A 23477-nucleotide genomic window follows, 5' to 3' on the forward strand; every position below is an offset into this window, starting at 1 on the left:
ACACATAAGTGGCCTGGAAGTTTATCTCCAATGTAAACTAGCTGACTTTAGCCATATGACATCTACCTTTTAATTGATGAGTGGATATCTTTGATATGTTAATGATCATTAGCTTTCTAGAAAAGAGAAAACACAAGCCCTGTTTTCCAGTATCATATCCAAATGAAATAAATGTTAATATTTACCCACATAATATTAATTAAGCCTCATTTTTGTTATATTTCGACTGTGACCAGCACAATATTCTAGTCAAGCCTAAACATAAGTTGCATAACCATAGGGGAAAGGATTGTGATGTTCGCTATATTGGGTCACAAGTAAGAAGTGTAACAGATCTATGGAATGGAGAAATAGTAACCAATTCATAGATGCAATTTTTATTCCGTTTCAAGTACATAAGAGGAGATAGAACCAAATGTTTTTTTTGGATTGATGTTGGTCTGGAACACAAAGGGGTGGTCACTAGTGATGTCGCGAACACGAAATTTGGGGTTCGCGAACGGGAACTTCCGCAAACGTTTGCAAACCGGCGAACCGGGCGAACCGCCACTGACTTCAATGGGCAGGCAAATTTTAAAACCCACAGGGACTGTTTCTGACCACAAAAGTGATGGAAAAAGTTGTTTGAAGGGGACTAACACCTTGACTGTGGCATGCCGGAGGGGGATCCATGGCAAAACTCCCATGGAAAATTACAAAGTTGATGCAGAGTCTGGTTTTAATCCATAAAGGGCAGAAATCACCTAACATTCCTAAATCGCAATGGATATGGATTGACATATTGACACCTTGACATATGGACATATGACATATTGACACCTTGACATATGGATTGACACCTGTCCTAAGACCCTGATACACACTGACACAGAGCAGAATAGGGACTGTTCCCCGTCCTCAGAGACCATGATACACACTGACACAGAGCAGAATAGAGACTGTTCCCCCTACGTAGGGTCACTTGGCAGGTATGGATTGACACCTGTCCTCAAAGCCCCTGATACACACTGACACAGAGCAGAATAGAGACTGTTCCCCGTCCTCAGAGACCATGATACACACTGACACAGAGCAGAATAGAGACTGTTACCCCTACATAGGGTCACTTGGCAGATATGGCGTGGTCGTGGGAGGAGGAAGATGACTTTCACCTCTTCCCCTGTTAGATTCCCGTTGTGCTGTGACATCACTCTTATACGCTGTGTAAAGCATACTTTTTCATTTATTTTGCAAATACTGCATCCTTTCCGACTTGTAATTCGGTAACATTTCCGCCACTGTCTGCTTATAGCGGGGGTCTAGTAGCGTGGACACCCAGCACAGGTCGTTATCCTACAGCCTTTTTATACAAGGGTCCCTCAACAGGCACGACAGCATGAAAGACCCCATTTGCACAAGGTTGGATGCCGAGCTACTCATTTCCCATTCCTCTTCCTCACACAGAGCAGAATAGGGACTGTTCCCCCTACATAGGGTCACTTGGCAGATATGGATTGACACCTGTCCTCAAAGCCCCTGATACACACTGACAAAGAGCAGAATAGAGACTGTTCCCCGTCCTCAGAGACCATGATACACACTGACACAGGGCAGAATAGAGACTGTTCCCACTACATAGGGTCACTTGGCAGGTATGGATTGACACCTGTCCTCAAAGCCCATAATACACACTGACACAGAGCAGAATAGAGACTGTTCCCCATCCTCAGAGACCATGATACACACTGACACAGAGCAGAATAGAAACTGTTCCCCCTACATAGGGTCACTTGGCAGGTATGGATTGACACCTGTCCTCAAAGCCCATGATACACACTGACACAGAGCAGAATATAGACTGTTCCCCGTCCTCAGAGACCATGATACACAATGACACAGAGCAGAATAGAGACTGTTCCCCCTACATAGGGTCACTTGGCAGGTATGGATTGACACTTGTCCTCAAAGCCCCTGATACACACTGACACAGAGCAGAATAGAGACTGTTCCCCGTCATCAGAGACCATGATACACACTGACACAGAGCAGAATAGAGACTGTTCCCCCTACATAGGGTCACTTGGCAGATATGGATTGACACCTGTCCTCAAAGCCCCTGATACACACTGACACAGAGCAGAATAGAGACTGTTCCCCGTCCTCAGAGACCATGATACACAATGACACAGAGCAGAATAGAGACTGTTCCCCTTACATAGGGTCACTTGGCAGATATGGATTGACACCTGTCCTCAAAGCCCCTGATACACACTGACACAGAGCAGAATAGAGACTGTTCCCCGTCCTCAGAGACCATGATACACACTGACACAGAGCAGAATAGAGACCGGGGGTCTAGTAGCGTGAACACCCAGCACAGGTCGTTCTCCTTCAGCCTTTTCATACGAGGGTCCCTCAACAGGCACAACAGCATGAAAGATCACATTTGCACAAGGTTGGATGCCGAGCTACTCATTTCCCGTTCCTCCACCTCACACAGAGCAGAATAGGGACTGTTCCCCCTACATAGGGTCACTTGGCAGGTATGGATTGACACCTGTCCTCAAAGCCCCTGATACACACTGACACAGAGCAGAATAAAGACTGTTCCCCGTCCTCAGAGACCATGATACACACTGACACAGAGCAGAATAGAGACTGTTCCCCCTACATAGGGTCACTTGGCAGATATGGATTGACACCTATCCTAAGGATCTCTGAAACACACTGACACAGAGCAGAATAGAGACTGTTCCCCCTACATAGGGTCACTTGGCAGATATGGATTGACACCTGTCCTCAAAGCCCCTGATACACACTGACACAGAGCAGAATAGAGACTGTTGCCCGTCCTCAAAGCCCCTGATACACACTAACACAGAGCAGAATAGAGACTGTTCCCCGTCCTCAGAGACCATGATACACACTGGCACAGAGCAGAATAGAGACTGTTCCCCCTACATAGGGTCACTTGGCAGGTATGGATTGACACCTGTACTCAAAGCCCCTGATACACACTGACACAGAGCAGAATAGAGACTGTTCCACGTCCTCAGAGACCATGATACACACTGACACAGAGCAGAATAGAGACTGTTCCCCGTCCTCAGAGACCATGATACACAATGACACAGAGCAGAATAGAAACTGTTCCCCTTACATAGGGTCACTTGGCAGATATGGATTGACACCTGTCCTCAAAGCCCCTGATACACACTGACACAGAGCAGAATAGAGACTGTTCCCCGTCCTCAGAGACCATGATACACACTGACACAGAGCAGAATAGAGACCGGGGGTCTAGTAGCGTGAACACCCAGCACAGGTCGTTCTCCTTCAGCCTTTTCATACGAGGGTCCCTCAACAGGCACAACAGCATGAAAGACCACATTTGCACAAGGTTGGATGCCGAGCTACTCATTTCCCGTTCCTCCACCTCACACAGAGCAGAATAGGGACTGTTCCCCCTACATAGGGTCACTTGGCAGGTATGGATTGACACCTGTCCTCAAAGCCCCTGATACACACTGACACAGAGCAGAATAAAGACTGTTCCCCGTCCTCAGAGACCATGATACACACTGACACAGAGCAGTCATAGGGTCACTTGGCAGATATGGATTGACACCTATCCTAAGGATCTCTGAAACACACTGACACAGAGCAGAATAGAGACTGTTCCCCCTACATAGGGTCACTTGGCAGATATGGATTGACACCTGTCCTCAAAGCCCCTGATACACACTGACACAGAGCAGAATAGAGACTGTTCCCCGTCCTCAGAGACCATGATACACACTGACACAGAGCAGAATAGAGACTGTTCCCCGTCCTCAGAGACCATGATACACAATGACACAGAGCAGAATAGAGACTGTTCCCCTTACATAGGGTCACTTGGCAGATATGGATTGACACCTGTCCTCAAAGCCCCTGATACACACTGACACAGAGCAGAATAGAGACTGTTCCCCGTCCTCAAAGCCCCTGATACACACTAACACAGAGCAGAATAGAGACTGTTCCCCGTCCTCAGAGACCATGATACACACTGACACAGAGCAGAATAGAGACTGTTCCCCCTACATAGGGTCACTTGGCAGGTATGGATTGACACCTGTCCTCAAAGCCCCTGATACACACTGACACAGAGCAGAATAGAGACTGTTCCCCGTCCTCAGAGACCATGATACACAATGACACAGAGCAGAATAGAGACTGTTCCCCCTACATTGGCAGATATGGATTGACACCTGTCCTCAAAGCCCCTTATACACACTGACACAGAGCAGAATAGAGACTGTTACCCCTACATAGGGTCACTTGGCAGATATGGATTCACACCTGTCCTCAGAGACCATGATACACACTGACACACAGCAGAATAGGGATGTGGAATAGCACCTGGGGAGCTGGGGGGGGTGCCGTTGATGTGAAGCAAGACGCAGCAGTAGAAGAGGACTCCATTATGGAAGAGGATGGAGTAGGAGGAGTAGAGGAGGTGGCAGCAGGCCTGCCTGCAAGTCGTGGCGGTGTCACCAACTCCTCTGCAGAGCCACGCATTCCATGCTTGGAAGCCGTCAGCAGGTTTACCCAATGCGCAGTGTAGGTGATATACCTGCCCTGACCATGCTTTGCAGACCAGGTATCAGTGGTCAGATGGACCCTTGCCCCAACACTGCCATTACTTCCTTTTGTTTTGAATATTTTTATTGTTTTCACAATATAAACGCATATTTCAAACTGATTCGTAGTAAAGCAAATAGTTGCCCACGCAGGGGCATAAGCATTAGTAAATAAAGGTGTAAACATTTTGTCGCTTACGCAGAAGCGGATTTGTCATAGCCTGTATAACATGACATATTGGTTCATATTGTCAACTGATCTATACACTCGGGGGAAAAAGGGAAGGAGGAAGGGCCAAAAAGAAGCCCAAATGGAGAGTAATGAGGGAAGGGAGGTCCCTACCTTTTAATAATCCTAAGGGAAACACAAGTAAATAAAATAGATAGGCAAGGAACGTACTAGACCAATCCTGGGGGAGTGTTAAGACAGCTGTCCACTGAACAAGGAGACAGACTGATCTTAGTCCTAATTAGAGATAATCCCCCATACGGATAGAAAGTCTCCCAGTAACTTAATACAGAGTGATAGAGAAAACTTGGAAAGGTAGGGCTATAGGAAAAACAGTATAATAGAAAAATCCCTACTAAACCCCAAGGTTGCTGAGTCCAAAACAGAGACTCCTGTAGTGGGTAGACTGTCCCTAAGTACTTCAGCACAGTGGATGATCCACTCGTGCCTACCAGGATCCAAGTCCCTACCAGATTCCTGCCTGTCTAAATAACTTAAGTTATTTAGACAGGCAGGAATCTGGTAGGGACTTGGATCCTGGTAGGCACGAGTGGATCATCCACTGTGCTGAAGTACTTAGGGACAGTCTACCCACTACAGGAGTCTCTGTTTTGGACTCAGCAACCTTGGGGTTTAGTAGGGATTTTTCTATTATACTGTTTTTCCTATAGCCCTACCTTTCCAAGTTTTCTCTATCACTCTGTATTAAGTTACTGGGAGACTTTCTATCCGTATGGGGGATTATCTCTAATTAGGACTAAGATCAGTCTGTCTCCTTGTTCAGTGGACAGCTGTTTTAACACTCCCCCAGGATTGGTCTAGTACGTTCCTTGCCTATCTATTTTATTTACTTGTGTTTCCCTTAGGATTATTAAAAGGTAGGGACCTCCCTTCCCTCATTACTCTCCATTTGGGCTTCTTTTTGGCCCTTCCTCCTTCCCTTTTTCTCACTATAATCTGAGGGTTATTCCCTTCGCTGGGAGAGTAATTCAGAAGGCACCCTGGCACTGACTCATTGGCCACCTCACCTGACCTCTGAATCAGAGCCACTATCACCTTATTTTTGTTGATCTATACACTCACATTGGTTTTACGGCTGTATGTTTTAGTTTTGAGTATTCTTATTGTTGCCGTAGCATATGTGTGTGTAGCATCTTTGTAGATAAAAAGCTTGGGTTGCCTGCGCAGGGGCGCATAGATTCGGTACATACATCAGTTTGCAGTTCGTCGCCTACGCAGAGGCCAGTTGGTTTATGCAGGTGTAAAACAGTTGGCGTATGCATAGTCAGTTGTTCGCACTTGACCTCTGTAGAGCTCATGGCGCACCTTTGTCATGGTTACACAAGTGAATTTTGGTCAGAGTGTTTCAACCCAGTGCCTCCTCTTCTGAGGGGCATGTATCAAACTTGTTACCTTGGTCTGTGTTGCTCTAGTATGTATATTGGTATGTTACCCGTGCTGCTGAGTATCCGTTGCCTTGTGTATCTTGGCGTGTTGTGGTTGTGTTTGGCTAATTTTGTACCGTGTTCGTTCTTGTAATATGTGTAGTTTTTGCGTGTACCTGCTGTGTCGCTCTACATGCGGCTAGGAGTATCTCAGTGGTTCGTGTGCTCTGGGCGTTGAGTGACTCTAGGTCCTGCTGCGTTATAGCCTGTTTGGGTATCTGGTTGTCGTTGCGTGCTATTGCCGAATTGGTATCTCTGCCGCTAAGGCTGATTGTTCAGCCCTTGGTGATAAGATGGTGTGGTGCGTCTGTCAGTGTGGCTGGTTCGGTTCCCGTGTGTTGTTTCCTGTTTGGTTACGCCGATGTCATGTGCCTATTGGTGTTCGGTGTGTGGTGCCCGTTCCCGAATTTTGTTATCTCTTTATGATAGGTTTGAAGGGCCTTAGTTGGGTGTGTGTGTGTGGTTTTGCGAACTGTTAGGCTCGTGTTTCCTGTTTACTTTTTACTCCCCTGGGCGGATTGTGGTGGCGTCCCTCTCTGTGTCTCGGTTGTTCGTGTATATATGTCGGGTTCCTTGTGGCATTATGTAGGGTTGTATCGTTCGTATAGTGTCTCCCGTCTGTCATGTTGAGCCGGGGTGTCCCGTTTAGGTCTGTCAGTCTTGATTTGCTGCTGTGTCCGTCGTGTGTGGTGCGTTAGCGGGTCTGGTCAGGGTTTGGTATGGGGGGGTGGGTATTGGTGTTTGGGTGGGGGGGTTATGTGTGTTTCCTTCCCCTGCTGCTGCCCCCCTCCGCCGCACCTCTCCACCCCCCGCCCGGTCCCCCGGTCGCCCTCTCCTTTCTCTCGTCCCTTCTGGCTATTGCGGGGCCAGGCGTTGTTGGATGTCGTTTGATGTGGTTATCCTCATCCAGTGAAATCAGTGTTTGGTGTATCGGTCTCTGAGTTTCGGACTGTTTGCCTTTATATCTTCGTATTTCCTGGTGTTTTCTACCTCTTCCACCCATCTTGATATCGGGGGTATGCTTGCCTGCTTCCAATAGATGGGGATGATCACTTTGGCTGCATTCAGCAACCGCGGTAGTACAGATCTGCTGTATGACTGTGTGGCCATGCTGGTGTGATGGAGGAGAAAGGCTGCCGGGGATCTTGGGAGCATCTCGTCTGTTACTTCGTGTATGATGTCTCTAACCATGTCCCAGAATTGCTGTAGCCGTGTGCTGGACCACCAGACATGTAGAAATGTGCCTGCTTCCTCCCCGCATCTCCAGCAGGTGTCTGGTATGTCTGGATTCCTGTTGTGTAGTGCCGTTGGTGTCAGATACCATCTGGTGAGTATCTTGTAGGCGTGCTGAGCTTGGCGTTGTTTGTACCAGGGTGAGGCATTTGTCCCAGTCTGCTTCATACATGGTCTCGTCGAGGTCTTCTTCCCAGTTCCTTATGCAGGGCGGTGCCAGTAGGTATCTACTGGTGGTCAGTATTGTGTATATCTGTGAGATGGCTCTGGGTGTTTCCGTGTCTTGCGTGCAGAGGCGTTCGAATTGTGTCGTTTCCCTCAACAGGGATGGTTTTTGCGGGATCGATCTGGCGTATCGGGAGAGTTGCGCTCTAGCCAGTGTGTGTGAGAATGTGAGTGGTCTGTCCGGGAAGAGGTCTGTTAATGGCCGAATATTGAACGGGTGCACGAGGACGTCCACCATGCGAGGGATTGCTGGGCGACCTGCTGGGCCCGGTGTGGGGCCAAGGTCTCCCGCTGGGAAGTCCGGGTTGCCCTTTAGTGGCAGCAGCGGACCTGGGTCCGTCGTCAGGTATTGTTTTTGGCCCTGCCTGTGCCAGATCCTCATGGTTGCTGCCACGAAGGGGTTGGTGATGCGTTTGCGTCTGTATGGTGCCGCGGGTATCCAGGGTAGCGTCCGGAGGTCACAATTGATGGTGTCAGATTCCAGTTGGGTCAATGGTTTTGTGCCGCTGGCTATCGTCCAGCTGGCAACTCGCGTCAGGTGTGTTGCGTGAAAGTATTTCTCAAAGTCGGGGGGTGCCAGGCCCCCTCGGAGCTTAAGTAGGATTAACTGGGTGTGTGCTATGCGTGGGGACCTGCCTTTCCATATAAACGTGCGGACCTCTGCCTTCAGTGCCTTGAAGAATGTTTGTGGGGCTAGAATCGGTACTGCTTGGAACACAAACAGCAACTTGGGCAGTAGTGTCATCTTGACCGCATTTATCCTTCCCAGCCATGAGATGTAGAGGGTGTTCCATCCATGTAGTTCCTCTGTCGCTTTTTTAATATGGGAAGGTAGTTTTGCGTGTACAGGTCTGCCGGGTTGGGGGTGAGCCAAACCCCCAGGTATCGCATGTGGTGGTCACACCAGTGGTACGGGTGTTGCCTCTGAAGAGTCAGTCTATCCGTGTGTTTGATGGTTAAGTTCAGTATCTCCGATTTTGAGTAATTAATTTTTAGGTTTGAGACCCGCCCGTATTCCTCAAATTCTTTCTGTATCGCTGGTAGGGAGGTTTGTGGGTTTGTGACCACGAATAGCATGTCATCCGCGTACACTAGTGTTTTGTGATGCGTGTTCCCTATCTGGAACCCCTGGATGTCTGCATTGCGTCTGATCTTGTTTAGGAATGGCTCCAGCGTCAGCGCGAATAGTAATGGTGAAAGTGGGCAGCCTTGTCTGGTCCCGTTGTGGATCCGAAACGGGTCCGTTAGTGCGCCGTTAATCCTGAGTCGTGCCGTCGGGCAGGTGTATAGTGCCTTCACCCAAACGCTGTATTTCGGTCCTATGCCTATGGCGTGGAGGGTTTCCGTCAACATATCCCAGTCCACCCTGTCGAACGCCTTCTCAGCGTCTGTAGACAGGAGAAGGGTTCCGTGCCGTTGGGTTCTGACATGCGCTATGATATTTAGGGCCCGTATTGTGTTGTCCCTCACCTCCCTGCCTGGGATGAATCCCGTTTGGTCCGGATGGATCGTGGCTGGTAGTAGTGGCGCCAGTCGCGATGCCAGGACGCTGACTAGGAGTTTGATGTCCGTGTTCAGCACCGATATCGGGCGATAGCTTGGGCACAATGTCGGGTCTTTTCCCTCGTTTGGAAGTAGGGTGATGTTCGCCGAGGTGAACTGTAGCACCTTCTTGAATGGAGCTCAGGGCTTGCAGTAATTTCGGAACGATGTCTTGTGCAAATACTTTGTAGTATTGAAGAGGGAGCCCGTCGGGTCCCAGTGCCCTGCCTGTTTTTGCCTTCTTAATTGCGTGTGCCAGTTCTTCCGGCGCGATGGGGGCTTCAAGTGCTTCTCGATCAGCCTCCTGTATTTCCCGCATATGTGCCGAGTCCAGGTATCTATTAAGTTTGTTCGGTTGCGGGTCTCCCGGTTCATCTCGCCGGAGGTGGTATAGGCCCTGGTAGTAGGTGTGGAATTCCGTCGCGATCTGGTCTGGGAGGTGTTTAAGTCGTTGCTGTGCGTCCTTTATTTTGGGGATGTATAGTTGGGTTTTACATTGTTTCAGAAGGCTCGCCAGCAATCTCCCGCATTTATCTCCATGTTCATGTATCATGTGTCTGTAGTGTTGGTATGAGCGTTGGATTGCTTGGTTGAGGTGTGTTGTAAGTTGTGTTCGTTTGGCCGCTAGTTCTCTGTACGTCCGTGTGTCGAGGGTGCGTTTGTGCCTGGCCTCCAGGGCCGCTATGTCTTTGCTGAGCTCAAGCGTCTCCTGCACTGCCGCCTTCTTGCGGGTTGCACATATGGCGATGATCTGGCCTCTGACGACCGTTTTATGCGCTTCCCAGCACGTCAGCGGCGTCACGTCCTCCGTCTCGTTGTTTTGGAAGTAGTCTCTTATAGTGTTGCTGATCTTGTCTGTCACCACCACGTCTGAAAGGATCGATTTGTTTAGTCTCCATGACATCTGCCTGGGTCTGTACAGCGGCGATTTCAGCCGTATTCGTATCGGGTTGTGATCTGACCAAGTCATCGGCAGGATCTCTGCGTTTTGAAGCAGGTTTAGATTGTAATGGGACATCGGGAAGTAATCAAATCTTGTGTATGTCGAGTGTGTTTGTGAATAGAAGGTGTGATCCCTGGTTGTTGGGCGCAATGCTCGCCAGCAATCCGCTAATTGGTGGAGGTGTAGAAGGCGGAGTGTGTTGGCGTGTCTGTTGTGTGGTGTTGCTCCATGTGGAGACGTGGAGTCCTGATCTGGGTGTAGTGCCAGGTTCAGATCCCCCCGATGATCAGGGTGCCTTCCGGGAATTTCATCAAGGTGCTTAGGGCGTTCCGGAGGAAATAGTTGTTTCGTGTTCGGGGCATGTTGGCGAATGTGTAGAGTTGATCCACAATTGTGCCTTTAGTGAACATATACCTGCCTTGTTTGCACCTGAGGGTGGCTATCTCTGTGTACGGGGTTCTGCTTGAAAAGAGAATGCATACGCTTTGTGTTCATTTATCCGGGTTGTTACTGAAGTACCCTGTTCGGAAGTTGCGGTCCTTCAGGGCTGGCGCCCTGGAAGTGCGTTTCTTGGATAAACGCCACCGATGACCTGTAGCATTTCAGGTCCCTCAGGAGTCTTGCGCGCTTCTCTCTGACGTTGAGGCCATGTACGTTGTAGGAGACTATGCTCAGGTCTTCCCGGGTGAACCCGCTGGGGCCCAGAGCCGGCATTGTCCGGGCAGCCGCAGGGGGTGGACGGATGGGTAGGGACAAGGAGGGGCGGTGGGTGAGGCTATGGTTTGTGAGTTTGTGTAGTGTGGTGCCGGTCTGTGTTTGGCCTTGTCTGGGGCTAGTGCTGCGCGTGTCTGTGCTTTCTGTAGAGTAACTGTGAGCTCTTGGTGAATGGACAATTGTCCCGGTGGATCGACCGTTCAGCCTAACCAGTTGGTGGGCTTGGGTTGTTTCCGGGAGTTGTACGTCCCCTTTGTATTGGGGGTTTCTGTGTCCTATACCTGTGGGGGTGTCGGGTATCTTGTCCGTGGTGGACTATCCCTCCGCGTGTCGTAAATAGTAGGTTGTACTATTAGTGGTCTGTGATCCTTCGTCTCCTAGGTGGCTTTGTAGCTGTAGCGTCCGCTCAGTGTCTCATTGTGTGTTGGGCATTTGTCTGTGAGTGCGTGGTGTGCTAGGCAGTGCATGTGCTTTCCCTGCCGCAATCCTACAACTGCTCTGTGTCAGAGTTGTGGTGCCGTAGGCCTGTTGTGCCATGTGGGGTGGGCCTCGTGTGCTGTTAAGCTGAAGATCAGTCTGGGCTGGGCTGATCGTTGTCGTGGAGTGGGGGTATGTCGCTATTTGGTAGTTCGTTGATGGTGTGTGTCCATTCGGGGCTATGGGGTAGGGCATCATGCAGTGTGGGGGGGCTACATTGATTCTTTGACCGTGTCTTGACGCTAATTGCTGCTCGGCGTGTGGGTGGTCTGGTATCCCTGTGTTGTACCTCACGGTATTGACCATTCCTCTGTTGTGACCGTGTTTCGTCTGGGCCTCTGAGTTTTGCGTATTGTCGTGTTTGTCTCCCTAAGCGTGTGTTGTGTCCTGCTTTATCATGTGTCTATGCGAAGCAGGTGCTCTGGGTTATCACAATCTTGTCAGGGTTAAAACATTTCGTGCAGTATACCTTGTTGCAATGTCACACATTAGATACTCATAATACATACACAATTCCTTGTTAACCATCTCCCGTTTGTGTATGTCTTGTGGCCCAGACTGTAATGGTTGGGTGTCCGACCTGACCCCCGCTTGCCTTGATATGGATCCCACCCGTTTGCATGACTTGTGTCCCTTCGTCTAGGGGCTGAGTGTAATTAGGTTAACTTCCTTTTTTTTATTTTTTTTTGTCTCCCCCCCTCCCCTCCCCACCCCTTACTCTACCCCCCCTCCTTCCTCCCCTCTTAACATATATTGTTGTTCCCCCCTGCGCCATCCCTCCCCCTCCCTCCCCTCTTCCCCCCCATCCCCCATATCCTCCTATCTTTCTCGGGTGTATCCCAGCTTCCTGCCTTTGCTGTGTTTCCTTCTTTCCCTTCCCTTATCCTGTCCTGCTCTCTTCCCGGTGTTTGTTCGTATTGTATCCCCCTCCCCCTCCTCCTCAGGTTTCATCCCTCATATTACACCCTCTCCCCCACCTCTTACGGGTTGTGGGTTGATGCAGAAATTTGTGTTGGGACCTATACGTCTTTCCGATTTGCCCCTCCGGTGGCAGTTCTGCAGGGGTGCTTGCGTGTCCGTTTATGCGTCTGTTTGCCACCCACATTGTCCACTGTGGTGGATCTACCCGTCCCCCTCCCCAAAGTGTCTTGTCTGCCCCCCACGTGTCTTAGTTGTCGGTTTAGGCGTATCCTTGGGTTTGTCCTTGCATGGAGTCCCCCATGGTGTGTGGCCGATGTGGCGGGTGCCCCCTGTGCCCCGTAGCTCTCCTTCCCCCACCCCAATTCTTGTTGATATGTGTGGTATGAATGAGTTAGTACCCTCTGTCAGTACTCACGGTTCTGATGAGCTGTTCAGTGGTGCTTAAGTCCCCCATCCCGTGCCCCGGTTACGCTGCTTGGTGCTTGGTTACTGCTGCCTCCTCACTGGGCCCTGGTGCCTGTTGCGTTGTTGCTGTTGCTGGGGTCTTTGCGGGCCTGCGTTGGGTCTGCATGGTTGTTGTGGTCCCGGTGGTTGTTGGAGAAACGATCTCGCCAACCAGTCTGGTACCTGTTGTGGCGGGAGGCCCAGGCTGCGTTGGAATCCTGGGACGTCTCCTGGCTTTCTTACGATCAGTTGGTCTTGTCCGTGTCTTGCAGAAAGTGAGAACGGATAGCCCCAGCGGTACTGGATGCCCGCCTGTTGTAAGGCTGATGTCACTGGGCGCAGGGCTCTCCTGGCTTGTAGGGTGTATCTGGACAAATCATGGTAAATGGAGATGGTCTGGCCTGCCATGCGGACAGTTCCCATGCGGCGAGCTGTGCGTAGTATTTCTTCTTTGAGGTGGTGGTTGTCGAGGCAGCATATGATGTCTCTGGGTTGTTCTTCTGGTGCTGGTATCGGTCTCAGGGCCCTATGTGCTCGGACCAGGCATATTCTGGGTATGTGCTGGCCGCCCAAGACTTGGGTGAAAATTTGCCTAAGTAGTTCTGGTACGTTCTCCGAGGGGCCTCCCTCCCGCACTCCGCGGACCCGCAGATTCATTCTGCGGCCACGGTTGTCCAGGTCGTCGACCCATGTGGTAAGGTAGGCTATATCTGCCTCCTGGCTCATCACTGTCGTGTTAGTCTGCTCTACGTCTGTTCTCAGTGCCCTGGTCTCGGTTTCTGTCACTGCCATGAGGGCCTCTACATTCGCCATGTTGGCGCGTGGTTGGGCTACTTCCTCGCGGACCACGCGGCCCAGGCGGTCTGAGAGGGCTTCAAAATCTGACTTGGTAAGAAGATTAGGTAGGATTTCTCTCCACTCACCATCTTGCTGCTGCTGCTGAGGTTCTGATAGTGTTGGGGAGAATCTGGCAGGTGTGTGACTCGATGGTCTAGCTTGCGGCCTCCATCTCCCGTTGCGGTGACTGTGCACGGGTCGCAGCTTGGAGGTATGACCGGATTGTGTGGTCTCCCCCATGTCCCGAGGGTCTTGGGGTGTTGACATGGTCTGCCTGTCGTTTTGTGCGACCCATCTGCGGTGTGTGAGTGAGCCGGTTTCGCCGATGTGCGTTATTTGTGCGGGCGCCACGAGGAGCTCACATTACTTCCTTTTGCACAATCGAGTACAGGTTGGGGATTGACATTTTTGAAAAGAAATTTCGTCCGGGTACCTTCCACTGCGGTGTCCCAATAGCTACAAATTTTTTGAACGCCTCAGACTCCACCAGCTTGTATGGTAAAAGCTGGCGGGCTAGGGTGGCGTGTCCTAACTACTGAAGCGAGAAGTCGCCATGCGTACGCCAGGCATACCGTACGCAACATGCAGGGGGCAGAGGGAATCCTGGGGCAATTGGGTCTCCCCCCGGACTCGCTACTCACATTGAAGCCTCCAACAAACTCCATGCTCCCTCCATATTGGGGCAACGCCGAGGCTCCAACATTTGTCCCTGGAAACCTAGCCGGGACATCATGCACAATTTGAATGGAAAGCGGGACTAACAGGTCAACCCTGCTTATGGAGACTCTCAGGTCATTGATCGTGTCAAGAGGAGGGGAACAACTTCAAAAATAGATTCCTGTCAAATTCTTAAAAAAACATGCAAACATGAATCCTGAAAGTACAGAAAGTACAGTGCTTAATCGTATTGGTGTACTAATTTCCAGTATATCTAAAAATGTTTTACATATTTTCTGATTTTAATTGCCATGTGTACCTTTCGTATGCCCATGTGAAACGTTTTACCATTTAGGGCCTGAGTGGGGTCATTTAAACAGATCATACCTCGAGTGCAGAGTGCATTTAATCCGACTCGTTAATGTTAGTTATTCACTAAGATTAGTGAAAACATAGTTGGCTTAAAGATGTTTTCGATTCAAGTTCTTGTGCCCCACAGTTCAAATTAACATTCAAATGACAATTCATGACAGATCACACAAGTGAATAGCCCTGCCAATGTCGTCTCAGAATTTATTTGTTATCTAAGAAGAAATAAAAATGCATATCAACGAAAAATGCTGGCGGGCTAATAGTTCGGACAAGCCAACTGCCAGACGCTGGGAAAGGGGGTGACTTTGTGACATTGGCTTCTTACGCTCAAACATGTCCTTGACAGACACCTGACTGTGGGCAGATGAGCGGGAACTGCTCAAGGCGAGAGATGGAGTGGCGGATGGTTGAGAGGGGGCAAGGAGGACAGCAGTGGTTGACGTGGCTGAAGATGCTGGACCATGAGGAGGATGGCGGCTTTGAGTTTGTGTGCTGCTTGTACTCATGTGTTGATCCCATAGGCGTTTGTGATGTGCGATCATGTGCCTACGCAAAGCAGTTGTACCTAGGTGGGTGTTGGACTTCCCACGACTCAGTTTCTTTTTGCACAGGTTGCAAATGGCATCGCTGTTGTCACAGGCAGACACACAAAAAAATGCCACACTGCTGAGCTCTGCAGTGACGGCATTCTGGTGGTGGACACAGCATGCGTTGATTGGCGTGCTGTCGGGCTGACCCCGGGTGCCGATGCATGCTGTCTGACTATGCCACTAGCTCCTTGCGACGACCTCCCCCTGCTTCCAACTCGTCTCCTCCTCCTCTCTGTCTCCCCATCTGAACTTTCCCCCTGTTCTTCTTCTCTTCTAGCGGGCACCCACGTGACATCCATGGACACATCGTCATCATCAACCGCTTCACTTGTATCTGACAACTCAGCAAAGGAAGCAGCAGCGGGTACAACATCATCATCATCACACCGTACGTCCATGTGTGTAATGCTGCCTGCCTGAGACATAGACCAGATATGAGTGGCACTGTGCAGTGGCAGAGGTCTACAGAGTACACGCTGTAGGCCTGACACACCCGCTTGAAGACAACTAACTGCTATTCAATCTATAACAGTGAAAAAAGTTTTTTCTTTGTAAAGGCACGCTATAGAGACACCAGATATGAGTGGCAATGTGCAATGGCAGAGGTCTGCAGAGTACACGCTGTAGGCCTGACACACCCGCTTGAAGACAACTAACTGCTATTCAATCTATAACAGTGAAAAAAGGTTTTTCTGTATAAAAGCACGCTATAGAGACACCAGATATGAGTGGCAATGTGCACTTGCAGAGGTTGGCAGAGTACACGCTATAGGCCTGACACACCCGCTTGAAGACAAGTAACTGCTATTCAATCTATAACAGTGAAAAAGGTTTTTTGTTTTTAAATGTCAAGATTAAGATATTGTGACACCAGATATGAGTGGCAACTGGCAAAGTACACTGGCAGAGGTCTGCAGAGCACACGCTGAAGGCCTGACACACCCGCTTTAAGGACACTGACTGCTATTAGCTTACACTGGAAAACTATTTTTCTTTGTAAAAGCACGCTATAGAAACACCAGATATGAGTGGCAACTGTCAAAGTACACTGGCAGGGGTCTGCAAGACACACGCTGAAGGCCTGACACACCCGCTTTAAGGACACTGACTGCTATTAGCTTACACTGGAAAACTTTTTTCTTTGTAAAAGCACGCTACAGAGACACCAGATATGAGTTGCAACTGTCAAAGTACACTGGCAGGGGTCTGCAGGGCACACGCTGAAGGCCTCAAACACCCACTTAAAGGACACTGACTGCTATTAGCTTACACTGGAAAACTTTTTTTCTTTGTAGAAGCACGCTACAGAGACACCAGATATGAGTGGCAACTGTCAAAGTACACTGGCAGGGGTCTGAAGGGCACACGCTGAAGGCCTGAAACACCCGCTTTAAGGACACTGACTGCTATTAGCTTACACTTGAAAACTTTTTTCTTTGTAAAAGCACGCTATAGAGACACCAGATATGAGTGGCAACTGTCAAAGTACACTGGCAGGGGTCTGCAGGGCACACGCTGAAGGAAGGCCTGACACACCCGCTTTAAGGACACTGACTGCTATTAGCTTACACTGGAAAACTTTTTTTTCTTTGTAAAAGCACGCTACAGAGACACCAGATATGAGTGGCAACTGTCAAAGTACACTGGCAGGGGTCTGCAGGGCACACGCTGAAGGCCTGAAACACCCGCTTTAAGGACACTGACTGCTATTAGCTTACACTGGAAAACTTTTTTCTTTGTAAAAGCACGCTACAGAGACACCAGATATGAGTTGCAACTGTCAAAGTGTGGTGGAATCTCAGTAAAAATAAATTTACTAGGACAAGATTGCCATATGTGTGGCATATGTGTAAATGTTGGTGTATCAGTTAGTCAGTTACACGTAGCTAAGATATAATCAACACTGTATTGAGCAAGTGCAGGAATGCAGAAACTGAAAACACTTCTCCCTCCTCCATTGTTCTGGGTGAGCCATGTGGTCTAACAGGTAAGGGAAGTTAGGCTTTGTTCAGCTGATTGTGTAAAGAGTATTTGTGGGTAGAGTTAACTATAGGAGGAGCTATATGTCTATATTATGAATTTACACGGTCAGTTCTGGGCTCAGATCTTGTTGTATTTTGGTGACATTAGTCCCTCTGAGCCCCGGTCGTTGAATCAAATAAAGAATCTCTTCCTTCCTGAAGAAACCTGTGTCCACTTCTCTGTGCTTGGCTTCCTTCAGTTTCTCCGGTATCAAAAGTACACTGGCAGGGGTCTGCAGGGCACACGCTGAAGGCCTGAAACAGCCACTTAAAGGACACTGACTGCTATTAGCTTACACTGGAAAACTTTTTTTCTTTGTAAAAGCACGCTATAGAGACACCAGATTTGAGTAGCAACTGTCAAAGTACACTGGCAGAGGTCTGCAGGGCACATGCTGAAGGAAGGCCTGACACACCCGCTTTAAGGACACTGACTGCTATTAACTTACACTGGAAAACTTTTTTTCTTTGTAAAAGCACGCTATAAAGACACCAGATATGAATGGCAACTGTCAAAGTACACTGGCAGGGGTCTGCAGGGCACACGCTGAAGGAAGGCCTGACACACCCGCTTTAAGGACACTGACTGCTATTAGCTTACACTGGAAACATTTTTTCTTTGTAAAAGCACACTATAGAGACACCAGATATGAGTGGTGGGACTGACTGGGCAAATGGGCACAGTATCCACTGCGAGCCTGACACAGAAGCTGGTAGGCAACTAACTGCTATTCAATCTATTACAGTGAAAAAAAATTCTCTTTTTAAATGTCAAGCATAAGCTATTGTGAAACCAGATATGAGTGGTGGCACTGGGCAAATGGGCACAGTATCCACTGAGCCTAACACAGAAGCTGGCAGACAACTAACTGCTATTCAATTTATTACAGTGAAAACATTTTTTTTCTTTTTAAATGTCAAGCTTAAGCTTTTGTGACACCAGTGAGTGAGTGGTGGCACTGGGCAAATGGGCACATAATGCACTGTGAGCCTGACACAGAAGCTGGCAGGCAGGCAGGCAACTGCAATTACATTACACAGAAAAAAAAAAAGCAGACTGATGTTCTAGCCCTAAAAAGGGCTTTTTGGGGTGCTGTTATTACAGCAGAGATCAGATGAGTCCTTAAGGACTGTAGTGGACACTGAATACCCTAGCCTAGCTATCAATTTCCCTATCTAATCAGCAGCAGCTACACTTTCCCTCCTCTCACTAAGCATGCAGCTTCAGAATGAATCTAAAATGGATGCTGAGAGGGAGGTGGGAGGGTGTGGAAGGGAGGGTCTGCTGCTAATTTGCTGGAATGTGTCTGCTGACCGTGAAGCACAGGGTCAAAGTTTGCTCAATGATGATGAATAGGGGGCGGATCGAACCGCCCATGTGTTCGCCCGCGGCGGCGAACGCGAACACGCTATGTTCGCCGGGAATTATTCGCCGGCGAACAGTTCGGTACATCACTAGTGGTCACTTATAGGTACGCCTTATCTCCACCTCTGGGTGGGGCTTGGTAATCCACAGCATATATGTCTAATGATTCTGAAATGTATCTTTGTACTTGCTTGGGACAGAAATTTAATTTTGAGTATGTCACCATCTTCCTTGCCATCGCAGAAGCTATACTTTGAAAGCCTAAGGAGTAAGTTATTAGGACTTCTGTTATTTTATAAAAAAAATTGTCACGCCGCCTGCTGGGTCCGCTCCTGACAGAGAGCGGTATAGACCACAGCAGGCACACATAGTTGCGGCGGCATTCCCACATCGCAAGGGAAATGCCGCAGAGTACTCACCCTGTCTCCAAGCACCCGCCGGGTCCGCTCCTGCCCGGGAGCGGACTGGGACCCGGCGGGCGCATCTTGTTCTGGTAGCAATCCCACGTGGTAATGGGAATGCCGCCTATCACTTACCACCTCCTGCGATGCCTGCTGTCCTTTGACAACGGCCGGGTCTGTACTCATTAGAGACGACGGCCGCTGCAAGTAAGAACCTTTTAAGGTTCTTACTTAACCCTTTGAGTGCATAACTTGATGTCACACACACACGTTCACTGTCACATGCTCCCCTGTAGCCAATCAAGGAGCACCTTAGGCTATTTAAACCTTTTCCCTTCATTTCTCTGTGCCCTGTCGTGGTTTCCATTCTGTCAGGGTACCTGTGGTCTCTACCTCCGAAAGAGGTAGAGACTTAGCTGTTCCTCCATCCAGACGGTCTGATGGCTCCCTTCCCCGCGGTCTATCCGGTCATGCTAGGCCGGCCACGAGGGAGTGACTGCCTTTTACAGCATCTAGGCAGGAAGTAGTCATCAGGACACTCCCCCGGAACAACCTGTCAGTCAATGGCTGCAGGACCAATCAGGACGCCTTGGAGGCGTGGTTACTGCTCTGAACAGGGTATTTAACAGAGCTTCTTTCATTAGCTCATTGCCCTGTCGTGGTTCTAGCTTGTTCTAGTCACTCAGTGCTTGTGTATTCTATTATCCCTTTTGGTTTTGACCCGGCTTGTTTACCTTACTCTGCTTATCTCTGTTACCCTTGATTCGGCTTGTCTCTCGCTTACCTGTCTTCTGTTACCCTCGACCTCGGCTTGTCTTTGACCATTCTATACTGTACTACTTACGTTAGTCCGGCCATTCTAAGGTCCGGTATACGTATCTAGCTACTGTTTGTACTCTGCGTGTTGGATCCCTGTCCCGATCCTGACATTACGACAGGGCCAATGGATCCTGCAAGTACAAACAGTCAGCTGGCTGCTCCTGATCCTAGGTTTGAAGCCATGGATCACAGAATGGATCAGATGGCGCTTGCGCTACAGGCTCTATTAGCTTGTGCCAATAACCCACCAGAGGAGATACGTAATACCCCTGTTTCTCCTGTCTGTTCAGGTCTAGAGGTAGCCACAGTGGGAGCTTCTTCTCGCATTACCCCCCCAGTACGCTATGGTGGGGCTCCTGAGAAGTGTCGTGGTTTTTTAAACCAAATTAGTATCCACTTTGAATTGCAACCTCGCTCTTATCCTACAGATAGGGCAAAAGTAGGATTTATTATCACCCTACTCATTGAGAAAGCTCTGAGATGGGCCAACCCACTATGGGAGAACGATAACCCATTAGTTTATAACTATAACGCATTTGTAGCTGCTTTTAGAAGAACATTTGACCCTCCAGGTAGAAAGGTTAATGCAGCCAGATTACTGTTGCGCCCAAACACCAAACACTGGTGGATTATGCACTAGAGTTCAGGTCTCTGGCGGCAGAAATCAAGTGGAATGAGCAGGCGTATATGGATGTATTTTTGAATGGCCTATCTGATGTAATCCTTGATGAGGTTGCTACCAGAGAACTCCCTGAGAATTTAGAGGATTTAATTTCGTTCATCTCTCGTATAGATGAACGTCTAAGAGAGAGACAGAACACTCGAGAGAGGAACCAGAGACCTTCTTTTAGGTTAGCTCCTGCTTTTCCAAGTCCTGACTCCACGATATTTTTCCTAATTGAACCTATGCAGATAGGGTATACCCGCCTCTCTGAGGAGGAAAGACAGCACAGGCGAAGAGAGGGTTTGTGTATGTATTGTGGAGCCAAGGGTCATTTACTCTCGAACTGTTCTAACCGCCCGGGAAACGCTCGCACCTAAGTCCCTCTAGAGGACAGGCCTTGGGTGTTTCTATTTTGTCCTCTACTCCTAATTATAAGGATCACAGGCTTCTGCTACCAGTTTCCTTAACTTGGGGGAAGGAAGTAGTAAGGGCTATGGCATTGATAGATTCCGGTGCTGCTGAGAATTTTATCGACCAAGCCTTTGCTAGTAAGAACAATTTTCCATCCCAGCTAAGGGAGACACCTTTGGCCGTTGAGGCCATAGATGGTAGACCACTACTAGACCCTGTTATCTTTCGTGAGACCGTACCCATTGATTTAAATGGTGGTATCTAACACGTGGAGAATTTATCTCTTCTGCTCATTTCGTCTCCTTCCGTTCCCATAGTTCTGGGGTACCCATGGTTGAAAAAACATAACCCTATTATCGATTGGGAGTTAGGAGAGATACTCTCGTGGGGCCAGGGCTGCCAGGATCGGTGTTTGTGCAAGGTTTCTCCATTAGCTAATATTAACATACCGGAGAATCCTACTCAGTCCACAGAAAGACAAATACCAGACCTTTACCTAGACTTAAGGGCAGTGTTTGACAAGAAGAATGCCGATTCTTTGCCTCCACACAGGTCATTTGACTGTAAGATTAAGCTGCTACCCGGCACTATGCCTCCGAGGGGCCATGTATATCCTTTGTCTGTTCAGGAAAACTCGGTTCTAGAGGAGTATATTCGGGAGAATTTAGAAAAGGGATTCATCAGGAGGTCTTCTTCTCCGGCCGGGGCTGGGTTCTTTTTCATTAAGAAGAAGGATGGCACGCTGAGACCTTGTATCGATTACCGAGGCTTGAATAAAATAACTGTCAGAAATGCCTATCCTATCCCACTGATTACCGAGTTATTTGATCGTCTTAAGGGCTCCAAAATCTTCACCAAGTTAGATCTCAGAGGGGCTTACAATTTGGTGAGAATCCAGCAAGGTCACGAGTGGATGACGGCATTCAATACCCGGTATGGCCATTACGAATACACTGTTATGCCATTTGGACTATGCAATGCTCCTGCAGTATTTCAAGATTTGATTAATGAGGTACTTAGGGAGTTTCAGCATGATTGTGTTATTGTTTACCTGGACGACATACTAATACACTCTAAGGAGATTGAGACTCACCATAGACAGGTCAGAAAGGTATTACACAAGCTGCTGCAACATGGTCTATATTGCAAATTGGAAAAGTGCAGTTTTGATCAGTCTCAGGTAGACTTTCTTGGATACGTGATTTCTGGGGAGGGTTTTAAAATGGATCCTGTAAAACTCCAATCTATTTTAGACTGGCCCTTGCCCAAAGGACTCAAGGCAATCCAAAGGTTTATTGGTTTTTCCAACTACTATAGGCGCTTCATTAAAGGATACTCCTCTATCATTGCGCCTATTACCAATATGACCAAACAAGGGGCTGTTCTGTCTCAAAGGTTAGGGGTGGATAAACCGTTACACCCTTGTGTTTTTTTCTCTAAGAAATTTTCTGGGCCTGAGAGCAGATATGACATCGGGGAAAGGGAACTGTTAGCAGTCATTAAAGCCTTAAAGGAGTGGAGACATTTGTTGGAGGGGACCCTACACCCTATTACGATTTTGACGGACCACAAAAACTTGTCCTATATTGGGGAGGCTAAGCGCTTATCCTCTAGACAAGCTCGTTGGTCCTTATTCCTGACTCACTTCAATTATGTACTGACTTACAGACCTGGTTCTAAAAACTCTAAAGCCGATGCATTATCTCGCCAATATCAACCTTCTACTGTACCTGAACCAGTTCTTTCTTCTATAGTTCCGAAATGCAATATCATTGCTAATACGAATCTCAGGATTCATTCTCCATTACTGGCCGAGATCATTAAGTTGCAACATCTAGCACCTAAACAGACTCCTGCGGGCCGTCATTTCGTTCCTCCTGCTCTTCAACTGGAACTTTTACAGTGTTTACATAATAGCAAGATGGCGGGACATCCTGGTATTCGCAAAACTTACGCGTTGATCTCTAAGGACTTCTGGTGGCCTGCTTTACGGAGGGATATTGAGGAGTTCATCGCTGCATGTGAAGTTTGTACTAAAACCAAACAACCCCATACGCTTCCATGTGGATTCCTGCACCCCTTGGAGGTTCCAGAAAAACCATGGTCCTGTTTGGCCATGGACTTTATTGTCGATCTACCTATCTCTAAAAGACAGACTGTTATCCTCACCGTGGTTGACAGGTTTACTAAGATGGCACACTTCATTCCCCTGCCTAAACTCCCGTCTTCTCCCGAATTGGCAGAGATATTCGCTAAGGAGATTTTTCGCCTACATGGGATACCCTCTCAAATTGTATCGGACAGAGGCTCCCAATTTGTTTCCCGCTTTTGGAGGTCCTTCTGCTCTCAACTTGGTATTAAATTAAACTTTTCTTCTGCCTATCATCCTCAGTCTAACGGAGCTGCTGAACGTACCAACCAGAAAATCGAACAATATTTACGATGCTTTGTTTCTGAACACCAGGATGATTGGGTCGGTTTGATTCCTTGGGCGGAGTTTGCACACAACAATCTCGTTTGCGATTCTACTCATTCAAGCCCCTTCTTCATGAATTATGGTTT

General features: G+C 48.6%; 1 protein-coding gene across 2 annotated transcripts in view; it reads right to left on the reverse strand.

The window, feature by feature from the left end:
* Positions 1–23477, reverse strand: part of LOC134587202 (general transcription factor IIH subunit 5) — a 948377-nt gene that overhangs the window by 328807 nt on the left and 596093 nt on the right. The window lies entirely within an intron of this gene.

The sequence above is a fragment of the Pelobates fuscus genome, chromosome 2, assembly GCF_036172605.1.
Source record: "Pelobates fuscus isolate aPelFus1 chromosome 2, aPelFus1.pri, whole genome shotgun sequence".
Lineage (NCBI taxonomy): Eukaryota > Metazoa > Chordata > Amphibia > Anura > Pelobatidae > Pelobates > Pelobates fuscus.